A 17,044-nucleotide genomic window follows, 5' to 3' on the forward strand; every position below is an offset into this window, starting at 1 on the left:
AATACATTGTTTCCTTGGCCATCTGTGTGAAGAAATAACAAAACCACCCTTGATATACCAGCAGGAAAGAACACTGGAGAGCTTTACTTGACAGAATTATTAGAAACGCCTCTTCCTGGTTCAGGGGGAAAAAAATTCCAAATATGTTTGTAATATTTTTTTCCCTAGCGTGCTTGCAACTCCCAGTAAAGCCAACAACCAGTTTTCAAAACCTTTTGATTCTACTCATCCCCTGGTTAATAATTTCCAGTTTACCCAGCAGGCTACGTAACATCCCCTTGCCTGGGAAAGAATTTCTGTGCCCTGGCTGGCAGTGAACTGGTCCCCTTAGCAGCTGACCTCCTCCTCCAGCCCTGCGGCTGCCTCCTCTCCAACAGGGACCCTCCTGGTGGGTATCCGGAACAGTGACTTAGTGTTCCGCAAAGGGGAGAGGGAAAAATAGAGGGCTGTCTCCCAGAAGGGTGAGTCTCTTCTTTAATCATCTGGCGCTGAGAAGAATTTTCTCCCTGTTTCCTGGGAAATAGCTGATAAAGGACATTTTGTCTGCTGCTGTTTATGTATACCTATGCCGAACAAGTCTCAAAACTCTACCCTCTCCTGCCCCCTCCGGAGCTGGTACTTTGAAAACATAGGACAATAATGAAAGCCAAGAGCAGGCAGCCTGATACGGGCCTAGCACCCCATCTCCTGTTTCCTCCGGCCCACTGCTGCAGCCGGCTTTATGCCAGCTGCAGCCACCAGGGACAGGTTGGCTTCTCCACCCTTGACGGCCCCGAGAAATATTTCTTCCAGGGAATGGCAGAAGGGGACTTTGGGGAAGGTGGGATCCTCCCTGCAGCCGATAGCACGGGCCCTGTCCCTCCCCCCATGCAAATCTTTGGCCAGCAGCCTTGGTATCACCAAACCTTGCCGAGATAGGGAGTGCCATGAAGGGCTCAGTGAGTTTCTGGCAATCCTCTCCCCTGTTTATCTGAGTGGGCCCAAAGGCTGCAAAACAAACCGGCAAACACCAGGGTGTTCCTGAGAGTATAGCTGCACTTCCTGTTTACAGGCTTAGGGTGAGAAGCCCCTGAGACCCGTTCTGCCTGTGTCAGTTTCTTTCTTCTTCCTCTGAGATCCCTGATGTGGGAGGGCAAAGGGTTTTCCTCCTGCCGCCTGGAGAAATAATATGCAGGCCGGGAACATGAGCTTGCCTGTAAAGGCTGCTTAAAACAACACACTTGCAATTTGGGGTTTGTGACTAAGGTTGATTCGATCCCAGGTCTTCTGGTCCCTCTGGGAGCATCTTAGATCCCGTGAGACAACCCATTTTGGGACTCAAGGGTGGTAGGGAGTGGGGAATGGGAAAGGCAACTGTAGAGGCATAAATAGCTGGGCCGTGCCACCCCACCCATCCTCACACCACTCTCGCCCCACCCAACCTCATCCCACCCCACTCATCACCCCCACCCACACCCCCACCGTCACCCCACTCCTCTTGCTGTGTGTCCCTTGCTTCCCATGTTTCCCCGTCCTGGACCACAGTGATGCAGCTGGGAATTCCAAGCAAAGGGCTTCCTACCTTCAGCATCAGTGGTGACACTAAAGGTGGGTTCCAAGAATAGCTGAATGACCTAGAACACATTCTGTCCAGGCAGGAGGGGTGGTGGCACTGCCTCCAGGAGATGGCCGAGCTATCCGGGGGTTAGGACCCTCTATTTTATTGCAGGGATGTCACAGAGCCTTGCTACTGAAAGTGTGTCCAGGGACCAGCAGTATTGTCCTCACCTGGGAGATGGTTAGAAACGTGGTCTCATACCCTGTCCCAGACCCACTGCATGTGAAGCTGCAGTGTAGCAGACGCCCCAGGTGACTCCTGCACACATTAAAGTTGGAGAAGTGCTGCTTTAGAGGACCTGTCCCTCTGTCCTCATTATGAGGATGCCTGTGCTGACTTTAGACAGCTTGTGCTTTTTAAAATCTCATGGGCATAAATGACTCTTTGTGACTGATCTTGTTTCTCTCTTTGCTAAGAAAAGCAGGTTTAATCTGATGTAAGTGTCAGCTTATTTGGTCTCCGATATGTGGCATGCCACATATCGGAGACCAAATAAGTACGTGCATAAGTGAAGGATTTCATAGCTAAATTCGATGTGTCTGACACCTGAAAATTCAAACACCAGAAGGGCCAGGCAGGTGACAAAGATGAATGAAGTGGGCTGGGTGGTCCAGTGAGGACTGGACAGCCAGTGACCTGGTGGAAGGGGCAGCAGCTACTCCAACCCAGCCCATTCTTGTCATTCAGGGACCAGGCTCAGGGTTGCCAGATCCCAGTATCTTTAAGAGAAGCCTGAATTTGAATTTTTATGAGATCACCCAACATCGAAATATTCACAATTAATTAAAATGTTAAAAAAAACCCCAAAAGGCCAGGTACTGTTGCTCCTGCCTGTAATCCCAGCACTTTGGGAGGCCGAGGCAGGTGGATCACTTGAGGTCAGGAGTTCGAGGCCAGCCTGGCCAACATGGTGAAACTTGTCTCTACTAAAAATGCAAAAATTAGCTGAGCATGGTGGTGCACACCTGTAGTCCCAACTATTTGGGAAGCTGAGGCAGGAGAATCGCTTGAACCCGGGAGGCGGAGGTTGCAGTGAGCCGAGATCACCCCACTTTACTCCAGCCTGGGTGACAGCCTAAGCCTCTGTCTCAAAAAAACAAAAAAAACAAAAAAAAAAAACAAAAAAACAAAAAAAAATCCCCTCCTGTGACCCAGGCTTTATCCTGAGACTATGGATAAAACTGTGAACAAGACAGACACAGTTGCTGCCGTCAAGGAGTATGCAAGCTGGAAAATGGGACAGAGAGACCAGGAAGGTGGGAATGGCATTTCCTCAGGGAGGCCTGCCTGTGCAAAGGCCCTGAGGTGCAAACAGCACATTGTAGATGGGGAGCTACAACCAGGTCAGTGCTGGGGAGCTGAGTCATGATTGAAGGAGGGGTGGAAGATAAGGCTGAAAAGGGAGAAAGTGGCAGGTGATAATGGCATGTACTGTACATGCAATTAAGGAGTTTGAACTAGGTCCTGCAGGCCTGGAAGGGTCATGAGTGTGAGAATGACATGGCTGGAACTCAGTTTTCCTGAATTCACACTAGCTAATGAGAGGGGGATGGATTTAATGAGTGGGGAGCTGGAAAAGTATCAGAAGTCCAGAAAGCAGTCGGGGGAGACTTGGGCAGTGGCCCAGGAACAAGGTGGTGAAGGCCTGAACTGGGGCACTGTGCAGGAATGGGAGGCAGCTGTGCATTTGAGGGCTGCACGGGAGTTAAAATCAGCAGGATGTTACCTACTTGATGGGGACCATTGGGGAGGGAGGGGGAGCCAGAGTTTCTGGCCTGGGTGCCTGATGGACAAGGATTGCTGCAGTTGGGGTGTCTTAGGGAGGGAGATGGCATGCTCGGTTCTGGGCAGATTGGACTTGGGGCTTCCTTGAGCCTCTCTGGAAATGAGATGCAGACAGCAAGGTACTGGAGTCTTACTCAGTGAGGGGGCAAGGGCCAAGGTGAAAACCAGGACATTCTGAAACACATTTCTTTTTAGTAATTTGCCCCAGCTTTGTGGCTTCTCCACCCTGTTCTCTTCTCCCTGTGAGTTCTTTGTTTTTGTGAGTTGTCATATTACAGTCCATGGATTTTTGGGCCAGCCTGTAATGGGGATAATAGTAGGTTCCTCCTCACAGGGTGCCAGTGAGATTAAATGAGATAATACATTAAAAGTACACAGCACGGTGTCTGGCTGTAGGAAGCTCCCATGATCACAACACCACATGTAATGTTAGTGTCATCATCATTAGCTATGATTATTAACATTAGTTACCATTATTGTTGTAACTACGCACGGATGTGACCTACGAGGCCTCCTGCCACATGTGGTTCTTAGTTGTGGTCTCTTTCCCTGCCAACCTCAGGCCTGCTTGTATCTGTGGGAGGCAGTGGATAGCAGTGGTTATGAGCATGGCCTGTGAAATCACAGCCTGCCTGGGTTCAAATGCCAGCTCCACTTCTTACTATGAGAGTGACCTCGGCCAAGTCACTTCGTGCTTCTGAGCCTCAGGTAGGTTCCCCATCTGAGGAAGGGGAAGATAAATGTATCTTGCTGTGAAGATAAAATGAGATAAATTGTCAAAGTACTCAGTGCACTGCCTGGCAGATACTAGGTGCTCCTTTATCATGTGCTCTTACTCTCCAGGACACTGTCGCCAACCCATCAGGCTGGCACGCACTCTCAAATCCACTGCCCCTAGCAAGAGGATGCAGTTCAAGTTCACTAAAATGACTTACGAGCTGCTTGCAGCAGGCTGAGTGTTGACACTGCTCCCCACCGCTGGAAAAAAAGATATGCCCACATCCAGATTTCAGGAACTCATGGATGTGACCTCATTTGGAAAAGGGGTCTTTGCAGATGTAATTAAGTTAACAATCTTGAGATGCAGTCATCCTGGATTATCCGTGTGGTCCCTAAATCCAATGACAAGTGTCCTCACAATATACACAGAGAGGAGAAGCCTGACAGGAGAAGCAGAGATAATGACTGGAGACAGGGATTGGAGAGATGCAGCCACAAGCCAAGGGATGCCAACAAGCACCAGAAGCTGGAGGAGGAAGGAAGGATTTTCCCCCGGAGCCTGCAAAGAGAGTGCAGCCCCGCCCACACTTTGACTTTGGACTTCTGGTCTCTGGAATGCTTCGATAATAAATGGTTGTTTGAAGCTACCCAGTTTGTGGTAGTTTGTTACAGCAGCCAGAGCAAACAAATCCAGTGCCCTCCACCCTTTTCACCCTGAAACCACATGAGGACTGGGTGGAGTAGGCAGGCAGCCTTGGCCATCCCCATTTTAGAGAGGGGACACTGAGGCTTAGAGAGGCAGAAGGAGCTGCTTGAGCCACATAGCCAGTGAGCTTCACCAGTGGCAAGCCTGGAACCTGGCTCTCCTGAGTCCTCCTCCATGCACTGTCCTTTCTGGAACATTCTGCCAGCCACCCTGCACCAGGCACTGGTGGCCTATGAACTGTGATTGTGTCTGTAACCAGGACAGGTTTGCCGGGTCCCAAAGCAGCTTCTCCCAATACCAAGCAAATGGCTGGTGGGCATGAGGGCCCATCTGAGAACACGGGAAGGAGCAGCTGTCACAGGGGATCAGGCCCGCCTGACTTCATTAACACCTAGCTCCACTACATAGCTCAAAGAGATGTCCCTTTCTTTCTTTTTTTTTTTTTTTTGAGATGGAGTTTCGCTCTTGTTGACCAGTCTGGAGTGCAATGGCACAACCTTGGCTCACTGCAACCTCTGCCTCCTGGGTTTAAGCAATTCTCTTGCTTCAGCCTCCCAAGCAGCTGGGATTACAGGCATGCGCCACCACATCCCACTAATTTAGTATATTTAGTAGAGACGTGGTTTCTCCATGTTGGTCAGGCTGGTCTTGAACTCCCAACCTCTGATGATCTGCCCACCTTGGACTCCCAAATTGCCAGGATTCAGGTGTGAGCCACTGTGCCCGGCTAGATGTCCCTTTCAATAATGGGGAACCAAGCCAGAGGCAGTCACGTCTGCTAGCGAAAGGTGCTATTTTGAATAACTTCAGGATAGATATTTGTAATGCAGACATAGCTGGCAGTCTTACATCTTTTTCTATTAATACAACAAAGTAGGGTTTAACAAACATCAACAAGCAAATAAAAATAAATAAATACATAGGTAAATATAATGGTCTTATAATGGTTTGTGGCTGCATTTGCCTTCAGTAAATGTCTTATTTGTTGTACATATAAATTGGTTGGAAGGCCCCATATGGTAGGAGGCTCTCATTTATTGAGTGCTTAATATATGCCTGGCCTCATGCTTTCACCGGATGTCTCACTGAATCTCTATATCATTCCCATTTTTTTGCACAAATTAAAGCACCAAGACTCGAGTGCATTGAGTGGCTTGTACAGGGCCACACTGATAAGGAATAGAGCCAGGATTCAACCTGGGCTGGTCTGGTCTGAACCGAAGCTCGTCCTTTGGATCTAAGCCTTTGGTTCTCAAGCCTGGCTCCACACTGAAAGTCCCTGGGGAGCCTAACATAATCCTCCACCCCTGCCACCCCAGGGGGTCTGAAGTAGCTGGCCAGGGATTTGGCCCCCGCACTGGGTTTTCCAAAGCTTCCCAGGCAACTCAAATGTGCAGCCAGGGTGAAGGGGCCCTGCTTTAACCCCATTTCACACGTTGTTGTACTGCTTCCTCTCTCAGAAAGCCAGGGAGCTGTTGAGAGCTGACGTTTCCTTCCTGATTTCACCTTTATTAATCCCAGGTTTCCACCTGTGAGGTAGGGAAGGGAAATACACCTGTGATTCCTTAAAAATGTTTTTAAAAAGATGGGATCGATGGAGTGTGAACTGTGACCCGGACTCTGTGCTAATTGGGCTCCCTGCATGGTTTTTAACTTCATTTTTACAACAATTCCTCATTTACAGAGGAGGAAACTGAGGCCCAGAGGGGTGGAGTCATTTGCACTGGTTGCAGAGTTGGTGGCAGCAGGATTCAAACTCGGAGTCTCATCTTCCCTCTGACATTGGTAACCTCTCAGCCCGCTGTGTGCTCACCAACACACACATCTGCCTGCGCATGTTCGATTTCTGTTTATTGAGGTTGTGACATGGGCCTGAGAGGAGTCAGGATGTGAGTGTGTGAAGGGTGAGGGCTGGGGATCTCCACACCAGCCTCCAGGGGCCCAGGGCAGAGTATGCTCAGCCAGACTGAGAAGGGGAAGGAGCTGGACAGAGCCACTGTCCATCCCTAAGACCGGGCTCGTCTCTCAGCCGGGCTCCTCTCTCTCACACACATCTCTCAGGGTTGCCTCTGCCATCCCTCTGGGCCCATGCAGGTTTGGCTGCATCAGGTGGCCCAGATGTGTGTGGGGGGAGGATGTGGAAGAACAGAGCACCTCTAAACTCCTTTGCCATCATCGCTAAAGGGCCCTTCCTGCCTTTAGTTTTAGGCCCTTGTATTCAATGTGAAGGTTGTTGCTTATAACAGGATAACAGTCATTTAAAATGTAAAAAGTAAGCATGTTACCATTTGTTGAGAGTTTGCTACATGTAGGTAGCAAGAATGAACAAGTAGTAAGAGTCAACACTCTCTTTCCATCCTCATAACATGCCAGAGAGGATGGTAAAATTATGCCCATTATCCTGATGAGGAAAACCGAGGCCAACAACTCACATTACTTTCTTAAGATAATTGCACAGCTAGGAAACGGCGGGGCTGTGATTTTTACCTGTACTATTAAACATTTGCCAACTCTGCTGCAAAAGAGAGAGTGCTTTTTCATCTGGCCTTGCCTCTTCAGCCGACCTCCTTCCTGCCTATGCCTCCCAGCTTTGGAGAAATTATAGGTGTAGCCTGTGCTTTGGGTTTTGTGCAAGGGCTTGCAAAAGTATGCTTGCTGGTCTCACACCCTGAATCATAGTTTAGCATTTAAAGATGGAAACAATCCCTGTGGTCATCTAAATTTAATCTTTTTGCTGGCCGTCAGGGAAACTAAAGCTCAGGGAGGAAACGTTCCGGACTGGGGCTTGAACCCTGGTCTCTAGACTTTGCATCCAGTTCTTCATCTATTAGAAGCCTCCTAGGTTCATTCATTCATTCATTCAATTATTCACTCATTCATTTATTCAGTCCCTTGAGCAGCATTTCAGTGAGTTTGCCTACATCATTTCACTTGATTCTCAAAAAATAAAAACTCATGAGATCAGTTACGTTGTAGCTGATGAGACGAAGATGCAGATGAGGAGACTGAGTTTCAGAGAGGTGAAGTGAGTAGTCCAAGATCCCAGCAGGCAAGTAGCAGAGGTAGAATTTGAAGCCAGGTCTTTGGAGAAAAGGGAGGCAGCTAGGGAGTCGGATGAGGCAACCAGTTGGAGCCGGGTAGTCGGGGCTGCCTTGGCCTTTGGTGAGCTTTGCCTCCATTCTGGGAGTGAGGGGTGAAGTCACAGGGCTAGAGTTGCAGGTAGGGGTTGAGCTGGGCTGGTGGGTGAAGGGAGGCCATAGAAACAACTATCCCTGATGTAGGACCATGAGAGCGTCACGGGATGGCCTTTCTGAGATGCCTCCAGCTAAGAATCTAAGGAGACCACACTGAGCACTGCCATCTATGGAACCATACCAGGGCCCCATGGCTGGGCTCAGCACCTCCCAGGAGTGGCACCAGGTCTGCATTCATTGGGTAAGACTAGGGAGGGGCTCAGAGAGGAGGACAGGTGCAGTGACCTGGTGGTTCATATTCAGTCACTCCTACCTATTCTGAAGAGTTGAATTCACAGCATTGAAGGGCTTACAGCTTATCCAGATTATTGGGACCAGCATTTCCCAAAGTGTGTGTGTAGGGAGGGCAATAGATGGGGGTGATTACTTGGGGTCTGCGAGGACAGGGAGATGGTGCATAAGCCTGGTTCTAAATAACGTGTTAAGCAGGGAGGATTGCAGTCCCTCTTCAGTTCTCCTTCAAGCCTGTGATCACGCAGGGAGAAGGGTCTCACCTTGGTGCTGGCGTTTCTTTAACACGTCCCCTAAGACTTGCCAGTCTCCTTTCACTCACCCCTCCAAGTGTTTAGGAAGGACCAGCCTCTAACTAAAGCATGTAACCTTCCTCATTCAGTTTTCATTTTATTTCTACTGTTACCTTCTATCAGTGGCAAATGGTCCCGGCTCATTAATGACAGTAACATTATAAAGACCTCCTTTAAGGTAGTGATTTAGGTTTTAAGAGGTTGCTGTTTGGGAGACAAGTATTAAGTCATGAATGCCGCAGGCTTCATGTGGCAATGTTGTGGAATAGAAGGAAAGTCAGTGCAGGTGGGAGGCATTGAGCCTGCTGGCCCTCCACTCTGCAAATGGAGTGTAGAGACAGGGCGGGGCTTGCCCCAAAACGTGCAGGAAGCCAGTCCTCCAGGCTGACAGTGGGCACCTCCCCTACTACCTTTTTATTCCTGAGGACCTGCAATGCCTCCCTCTGCACCCTCTGTCATTTACACACCTGGAAATGTGTCCTCTTTATCCCAGCCTCTTCAGACATTGCTGCAAGTTCTGATCTTGCCTCATACTTGAGAAGCCCTCAGTCTTTGGGCAGATGGCCTGCTGGCGTGTGAGCAGGAAGGTAAACGCCCCCAGTTTCCATCCCTCACAGCAGGCACCTGTCTGCCCTCTCACGGGACTCCCACTTCCTGGCCAGGCTGCTATGGAAATTCCACTCAGTGTCCAGAACTCACCTGTAGCCTCACTTTCTCTAGCACCACTTCCTGGGGCCCCAGGGTGAAGGCACCCCCGCTTTGCTCTCAGCCCCCTGTGACTCCCACAGCACTTCCCACAGGACAGCGTGACTATCTGGTTATGGGTCCATCACCCCATTTTATTATGCGCACCTTGAGGCAAGTACAGGGCCTTCCTTAATTTGACATTCCCAGGACCCGGGGCCTGGCCTGTGGAAGGTCCATGGTGAAGACTGTTGAACAGTAATAATAGTTGTAACAACTGCCATTCACGGAATACTCCTTGCATCAGACACTGCGTGATGGGCTTTATTTCTATTATTTTATTGAATCCTCACAGCAGCCTCAATAATTAAGATCAAACACTACCCCCATTTTTATGAATGAGGACACTGAGCTCAGAGATGTTCAGTATCTTGCTCAAGGACACTCAGTAAAATACAGAACTGAGGCTTGAAACAAAGCAGCTCTGGAGCCAGTGTTCTCAGGAAGCTAGGGGAGGTGCATGGGGCGGCCTCACACACACACACACACACACACACACACACACACGCATACATGTGCGCGCACACGCACATACACCCATACTGAGACTGGAGTGATGAATGCAGGGGTGTCTTCCCTGCCTGTCCTCCCCCTCTGTTTGCTGTTTGCTCCCACAGCCTCTGTAACTTCCGGGCCCCTGGCTGTGGCTGCCTGTGAGTGCTGCCGCCCTCGCCCTGCAGGCTGGCCTGGCTGCCCACCGGGAGCCCATTAGTGAAGTCATCCTAGGCAGGATTATGCCTTCACCGAAATGATATCCAGGCCCAGTGGCTGGGCTTGTGTGCAAATTTGTGCTGATTTGATTAGCTTGTTTAGTCATCGCTGCTGATGAGAGCGGGCCACGGCCACCAAATGACATTCTGCTGCCTGCAACTCTGTAATCGCTTTTGGAAGAGATATTATGTTAATATCTCACACGAGAGTCTCCGATCAAGCAGGACGATGGGCGGCCAGGCCTGGGCCATATGGTGCATCCGAGGCCCTCCTTTGTAATCCTGGGTAATTGAAATCCTCTGCCTTATTCAAACTTGGAAAGCCCACCATCTGACGGGTAGCAGAGGGCCCTTTGGCAATTTACTTGCCAGCCCTTTTGGGGACTTTGGGGTATGATGGCAGTATGAGCGGAGATTTATGCCAGAGAAAGTTGACCATTTTTAGAAACAAAAATCTCTGGCGCTGGGCGCAGTGGCTCATGCCTGTAATCCCAGCACTTTGGGAGGCCGAGGCGGGCGGATCACGAAGTCAGGAGATCGAGACCATCCTGGCTAACACGGTGAAACCCTGTCTCTACTAAAAATACAAAAAAATTAGCTGGGCGTAGTGGCGAGTGCCTGTAGTCCCAGCTACTCGGGAGGCTGAGGCAGGAGAATGGCGTGAACCTGGAAGGCGGAGCTTGCAGTGAGCCGAAATTGCGCCACTGCACTCCAGCCTGGGTGACAGAGCAAGACCTCGTCTCAAAAAAAAAACAAAAACAAAAACAAAACAACAAAAAAAAACCTCTGACATCTGATGGTTTAAGAAGAAAACAATAACCACAACAACAATAATAGTAACTTCTAGTTAGCAAGCAGTTCTAATGTTCCAGGCACGCAGATCAGGGCTTTAGGTAAGCTGAGGTGCTTTAGGGCAATCTGCCAGTCAAGTACTACTCCCATTTGAAGGATGAGAAAGCTGAGGCTCAGAGATACCAACCAGCTTGCCTGAAGTCACTGGCGAAAAATGGAGATAACAGGACTTCTCCTTTGTTTGTCTGACCACAAGCCTTGCTATAGTCAGACTCAGCTTGCAGGGTTTTTTGAGAATATCAACAACCCCCAGACAGCTACCACTTAATGCAGTGCTTGGCAAGCTTGAGCAAGTGTCAGAAATCCCTGGTGGTCTCATTAAGGCATAAATTGCTGGGTCCCACCCCCAGAGTTACTGATTCAGCAGGTCTGAGGTGGGACCCGGGAATTTGCATTTCTAACAAGTTCCCAAGTGATGCTGGTGCTGCTGGTCCCGGGATCACACTTTGAAGACCACCAGCCTAGCCGATCCTTACTGTAAGCCCAGTACTGCCCAAATAGGAGAGGTAGGTATTCTCACTTTCATTTTTTTTTTTTTTTTTTTTTTTTGACAGAGTCTCGCTCTGTCGCCCATGCTGGAGTGCAGTGGCGCAACGATCCTGGCTCACTGCAAGCTCCGCCTCCCGGGTTCACGCCATTCTCCTGCTTCAGCCTCCCGAGTACCTGGGACTACAGGTACCCGCCACCACGCCTGGCGAATTTTTTTGTATTTTTAGTAGAGATGGGGTTTCACCATATTAGCCCGGATGGTCTCGATCTCCTGACATCGTGATCCGCCCGCCTCAGCCTCCCAAAGTGCTGGGATTACAGGCGTGAGCCACCGCGCCCGGCCTTTCAGTTTCATTTTTCTAATGAGGAAATGGAAGCTTGGATAGGTGAATCTGATTTCCTACTGTCTTTTAGCTAGGACATAGGATGTGAAAGGAGGTGACTGTGTCCACAGCCAGAAAGTTTGCAAAACCAGAACTCAGTCCAGGTTTCCTGATTTACCATCCAAAGAGGTGGCCTCGGGGAGGTGGTGTTACATTTTAATTTTGCCTCTGCCAGAAATTCCTAACGGCTTGCCTCATGGCCCCGGGAGGTCACTCACATTCTCCTGCAGGACTTGGTGTGGCTGGCATGGCTTGGGCCATGGTGGGCTCCTGTTGTGTGGACATGCAGGGCAGGCCAGGTCTCACTGTGAAGCTACCCTGTGCTTGCAGGCAAGGACACCAAGCTGGGATAGAAACCTGGGCAGGTGAAGAGATGGGAGATTCAGGGCCGAGTGCATGGGCTTTGCTCAGTTCCACTGTCCAGGATGCTGCATGCTCTGCAAGGAGGCAGGTGACTGCTAATTAGAGTTCCTTACCTAATGGTCAAGGCCTGCCCAGGCTGGCCAGACAGATAATCATTGTTCAGCCTCCGTTTATTCCCCTCCCTTCCTTGCCCTCCGCTTCCCAACCAGGTGAAAGAAAAAGAAACTCGGTAATTCACTGAGCATCACCCAAGACCGGGCGCAGACCCACGCCCTGGCGTATAAAACACGTAGTACTCACTTCATTCCTGTTTCACAGATGCACAGACTTAATCTTGGAGAGGCTCCTCCCAAAAGTCACCCAGCTGGTAAGTGGGACAGAGCAAGGACTTGGAGTGACACAGGCTAAATCCAGGCCTCTGTCCACTCCTCCGACTGCCTCTCTCCTCCCTGTCCCTTTCTTTAAGATGCTAAGGAGCATTTGTCAGACTCCTGGAGGAGAAATATTGTTTTCAGTGATTCCCAAGCCTATTTGTCAGTTGAAACTCATTTATTTTCTTCCTTCTTTTTTCATTTTTATTTTTTAAGTGCAGAGTGCCTTTTGAGAATCAGATACTAGGGACTCAAGGACTCCTGGCTTGTCCCCTTGTCTCCAAAGCCCCATCCTCACAGCTCAGGCAGCTGGGTGCCTGTGATGTGCTCACTGGGCTGGAAGCTCCAGAGGGGGCAGGAGGGAGCCTGACTATTCTCAGCAGTGTGGTGGCCCCAGGGCCTGGTGCTTGATACAGACACACCTGTGTGCATGTACATATGTATGTATTTATATTTGTTTGTTGGTAGCAAATGTTTATTTCTTATAGCTCACAGTAGCCAGAAGGGCCATCCTAAGCCAGCCAGTCTTGCTTGCTGACCTAGAGAAATAAATGCCTCTTCTGCCAGGTAGCTTGGAGCACAAGGGCATAGGTGAAAACACGGGCCTCAGGGGCCTCACATCTGTGTCCCATTCTGCCCCCTCAGAGCTGCGAGAACTTTGGTGAGTCCTTTTCCTCTCTGGGCCACAGGTGTTCTCATGGGCCTCCCTCCCAGGCTTTTGTGCCAATTCAGGAGACGTGCAAGCCTCTGGGACAGTGGGCCATCCCATGGAGGCGAGCTGCTGCTAGGCTGCAGCCTTCAGAGTAAGAATTTGAACTAAATAGGGAGAGAAGTCACACCACCTCAGGGAACCATCTAAGTCTGTGTTGTCTGAAGCAGTAGCCAGTTGAGACCTGTGGCTATTTACTTTCAACAGATAATTAAGTTAAATGAAGCACAGTTCCTTTTGCACAGTAGCCACATCGCAGGTGTTCGGTAGCCACATGTGGAGAGTGGCTACTGTGTTGGACAGTGCAGATGGGGACATGTCCACCATGGCAAAGAGCCCAATGGGACTGCACCAAGTAGGTTGTGTCATGCTTATTGTTTTCATGTCCTAACACTGCTAATGACACATAGCCTGTTGGAAGTCCCCTCAGATCTGCTTTTTGGAGAAAGAGGGGAACATGCGTTTGAAATCATCCACTACATGATTTTATTTGCTCCTACACTGATTGATTGATTGATTTTTGAGACAGGGGCTTGCTCTGTCACTAAGGCTAGAGTGCAGTGGTGTGATCATGCTCACTGAACTCCTGGCCTCAAGCCATCCTCCAACCTCAGCCTCCCAAAGTGTTGGGATTACAGGCGTGAGCCACTATGTCTGATCACACCTAGTTTTCTTTTAGATACAAATATCCAAAACACTTGCAGAGTTAGCTGAAATTGGTTAGGTGTTCTCTCACTCATCTTATTCTATTACTTGCTCTATAGCCCTTTCTTAGCACCTAGGAGCAGCCTGGACTTCAGCTCAGCCCAGGTCAGGGTAACAGTGTCCTATAGCATTAGTGATGTCCAGACGAATGAGGCTTTTACTCTGCTTCCTAGGCTGGTGCCTCTAGCTTCCAGACTGCATCACGAGCACAGGTTCCTCTCTCTCCTGAAGGACTGTCTGCCACGGGGGACTCCCTGCCATTGTCCCGCACATGCTATCAAGGCAGAGGGTGACGAGCTCAGAGCCCAATCCCCAGTTGACACTCTGTCCATAAATTTAAGTCCCCCAAAGAATGCCCCTAATGTCCACTAGTGCCCTCTATACGACCCTGTCAGCAGTGATGGCTATTACATTTGTGTGTCTAGTTAGAGTTCCAATTCTGCCCCTGCAATTTATTAGCTGTGTGACATGAGCATGTGACATAAACTTTTTGAGCCTCGGTTGACCCTTCTGGAAAGCAAGGACTCTATTATCTTGCTCACCGTATGGCAGTGAGTTCACATGAGGTGGTGCAGTGTTTCCAAACTTTTCTAGCCCGTGTCCCTTTTGCTAAACACAAAAATCTCTGCCTTCCTTGTGGAAGACTCCACCTCTCTATACCGCCCCACTGATAAGTATTTCATGCACATTTACCAGCCAAGAACACTTTGTCCAACTTTCCCACAATTTGTATTATGAAATGAAAGGCTTTTTTTGTCTTCCAAAAATGTAAAATTATGTTTTGCTGCTGGCTCTGTTGTTCCGAGCTATACCCTTTTGCTTTCCCTCGCCTTCCTTATCTTAGTTCTAGTATACCCCCAGAAGATCACCCCCATATCACAAATGGAATAGGTGGGCAGTGCCCGGTGATGAGCTGCAGATGACAGGCACTCACTTAACAGTGGGTCCCCGCACGCTGCAGAGGAAAGGAGACCTGCAGGCAGACCCTGCAGCCATGGCCAGTTGAAGGTCAATCAGAGTCCAGTTTCAAGTAGCACCTCTGCAGATCCCCAAGTGTAGATAAGTTCACAATATCGTCTCATAGCTCTCTTCACTTTTTTAAAAAATAGACCTTATTTTTTAGAGCAGTTTTAGGTTTGCAGAAAATACAGAAACTTTCAGTATATCCCCTCCGCGCACTCTCCCAGTTGTCTGCCCCATTGCTAACCTCTTGCATTGGTATGGTACATTTGTTACAATGGGAGAACCCATATTGATACATTATTATTAGCTCCAGTTCATAGTTTACTTTAGGGTTCCTTCTCTGTGTTAGACAGTTCTATGGGTTTTGGCAAATGCGTTGTCTCCACACCCATCATTATAGTACCATACAGAATAGTTTTACTGCCCTAAAATTGCCCCATGCTCCGGCTACGCATCACCCCCCTCCTTCTACCCTGGGCCCAGTTTTCTTCACTTTTTCTTCAGTGCATTTACTGCAGTTGTAAAGATCGAATTTGGACTTACTTGATTAAAATCGGCCTTCCCCACAGGACCGTAAGCAGCTTCACAAGGGCAACCGCTACATCGGGCTTTGCCACACTGTGTTTCCTGGGCTTTCTCACAGTGCATGGCATATGTTAGTGTAAACAATTGAACAAATGAATGAATGAATGAGTGAATGAGAAGTGAAGTAGAGGGAATGAAGGAGGCTGGAGGAAGGAGGTGTCAGGGCAAGAAGAGGAAGCCTCACCAAAATCAACATTGCCCGTCTCAGGAGCCTCCCTTTGAGGACAATGAAATGGCAAAGCAAAACTGTTCTGGAACCAAGTGGCTGATAACCCACGTTGGGGTTACCCTGGCGGTGAGTGTAGCCCCTCCTTGCCCCATCAGGGGTGACAAGGACAGGAGCAGGGAATTGATGTCACCAGAGCCAGGCCCTGAAATGGCCCGACAAGGGCTCAATCCATCACTGTCTTAACCATCGTGACTTTCGGAGTCACCTCCAGATTTTTTGGCCCAGTAAATGATTAAGCAGTTAAATAAAGACAGGCTCATTAAGGAAACATGCTTCCCTGCGTATCTGCCCCAGTTACTCCTAAATTTAATCTGTCCACGAGCCAATTTCCAGGACAAACGCGCACAGGCATTTTTTTTTTTTTTTTTTTTTTAAATCTCCAGAGCCTTAACCTTGAAGGTATTCATTGGCCAAGGCTTATCCTGATGCCCGTCTCCCCCATCCTGTCTCCTCTGAGACTCAATGGAGGGGTTCCTTCCCCACACCCAGACAATCCTGTGGGGCCGCTGGAGAGGGGGCAGGGCACTCGTGGGGCCCATTTGCCAGCAGGCAGGGCCGGGCCCATGAAAGCGCCCTTTCTTCTCTGTCACACGGCTGCTCCCAGCCACGGGGGGCTCTGGGGCATAATCGGATTGAGTTTCCTTGGCCAACAGGTTGGCTTTGTTCTCTTGTCCAGATTTTCGTCCACTTGGCTCCCCAAGTTGCTGCTCGACCGCTCTCTGACCTGGATTCACTGAGAACACATCAGGCCTTTGCCACGGGGTCCATGGAGTGGCCACAGCCCAGGGCTGGGTGACTGTGGGGTGGGTCTGAAGAGGAGGACGTGCATCTAGAGGCCAGGCCAGCCCCTGCAGGATTTTCTGATGTCAAATCGCCTGTCCTGTGCCTGAGCCCTATTGCCTTAGCAGAATGAGGACATGTGCCTCCCCTGGGCTTCCCCAGCATGGCCTGAGTGAGTGTCTCCCCGGCTGCAGTGTTTGCAATCAGCAGGTCAAAAGGGGACCCTCCTGCCTTTCTCCCATGGTGCTGCTGCTCCTTCTGGCAGTCCCAGCTTAACACCCACCCTTCTTATATTGGTCCCAGGGCCCTCTATGGGTTAGGGTGTAGAAGGAGGTTGTGTTGGTTAAAAACACCAGGTGGAAATCTCTTTTCTCTGAATGCTGACGGAGTGCTATTAAAGAGACAGCTCCTTTCAGTCTAGAGGATCCTGGGTGAAGACTCAGGCCTTGCTCAAGAAGGGAGACCACCCATATGTGCTGTCATGTGTTTCCAGGGAGGAGGCTGGAAGTCCGAGATCAAGGTCTTGGCAGGTTTGGCTTCTGGTGAGGGCTCTCTTCATGGCCAGGAGCTTCTTC

The 17,044-nt window shown here is 49.7% G+C and overlaps 1 long non-coding RNA gene across 1 annotated transcript; it reads left to right on the top strand.

Moving 5' to 3' along the window:
• The first annotated feature begins 293 nt into the window (after positions 1-293).
• On the top strand, positions 294-16,623 carry LOC112133360 (uncharacterized). Its single transcript, XR_002915006.2, has 3 exons — positions 294-388; positions 12,337-12,494; positions 16,366-16,623. It is a non-coding gene; the product is annotated as an uncharacterized LOC112133360 (long non-coding RNA).
• The last annotated feature ends 421 nt before the right edge of the window (positions 16,624-17,044 follow it).

This window comes from Pongo abelii, chromosome 4, assembly GCF_028885655.2.
Source record: "Pongo abelii isolate AG06213 chromosome 4, NHGRI_mPonAbe1-v2.0_pri, whole genome shotgun sequence".
NCBI classification, from domain to species: domain Eukaryota; kingdom Metazoa; phylum Chordata; class Mammalia; order Primates; family Hominidae; genus Pongo; species Pongo abelii.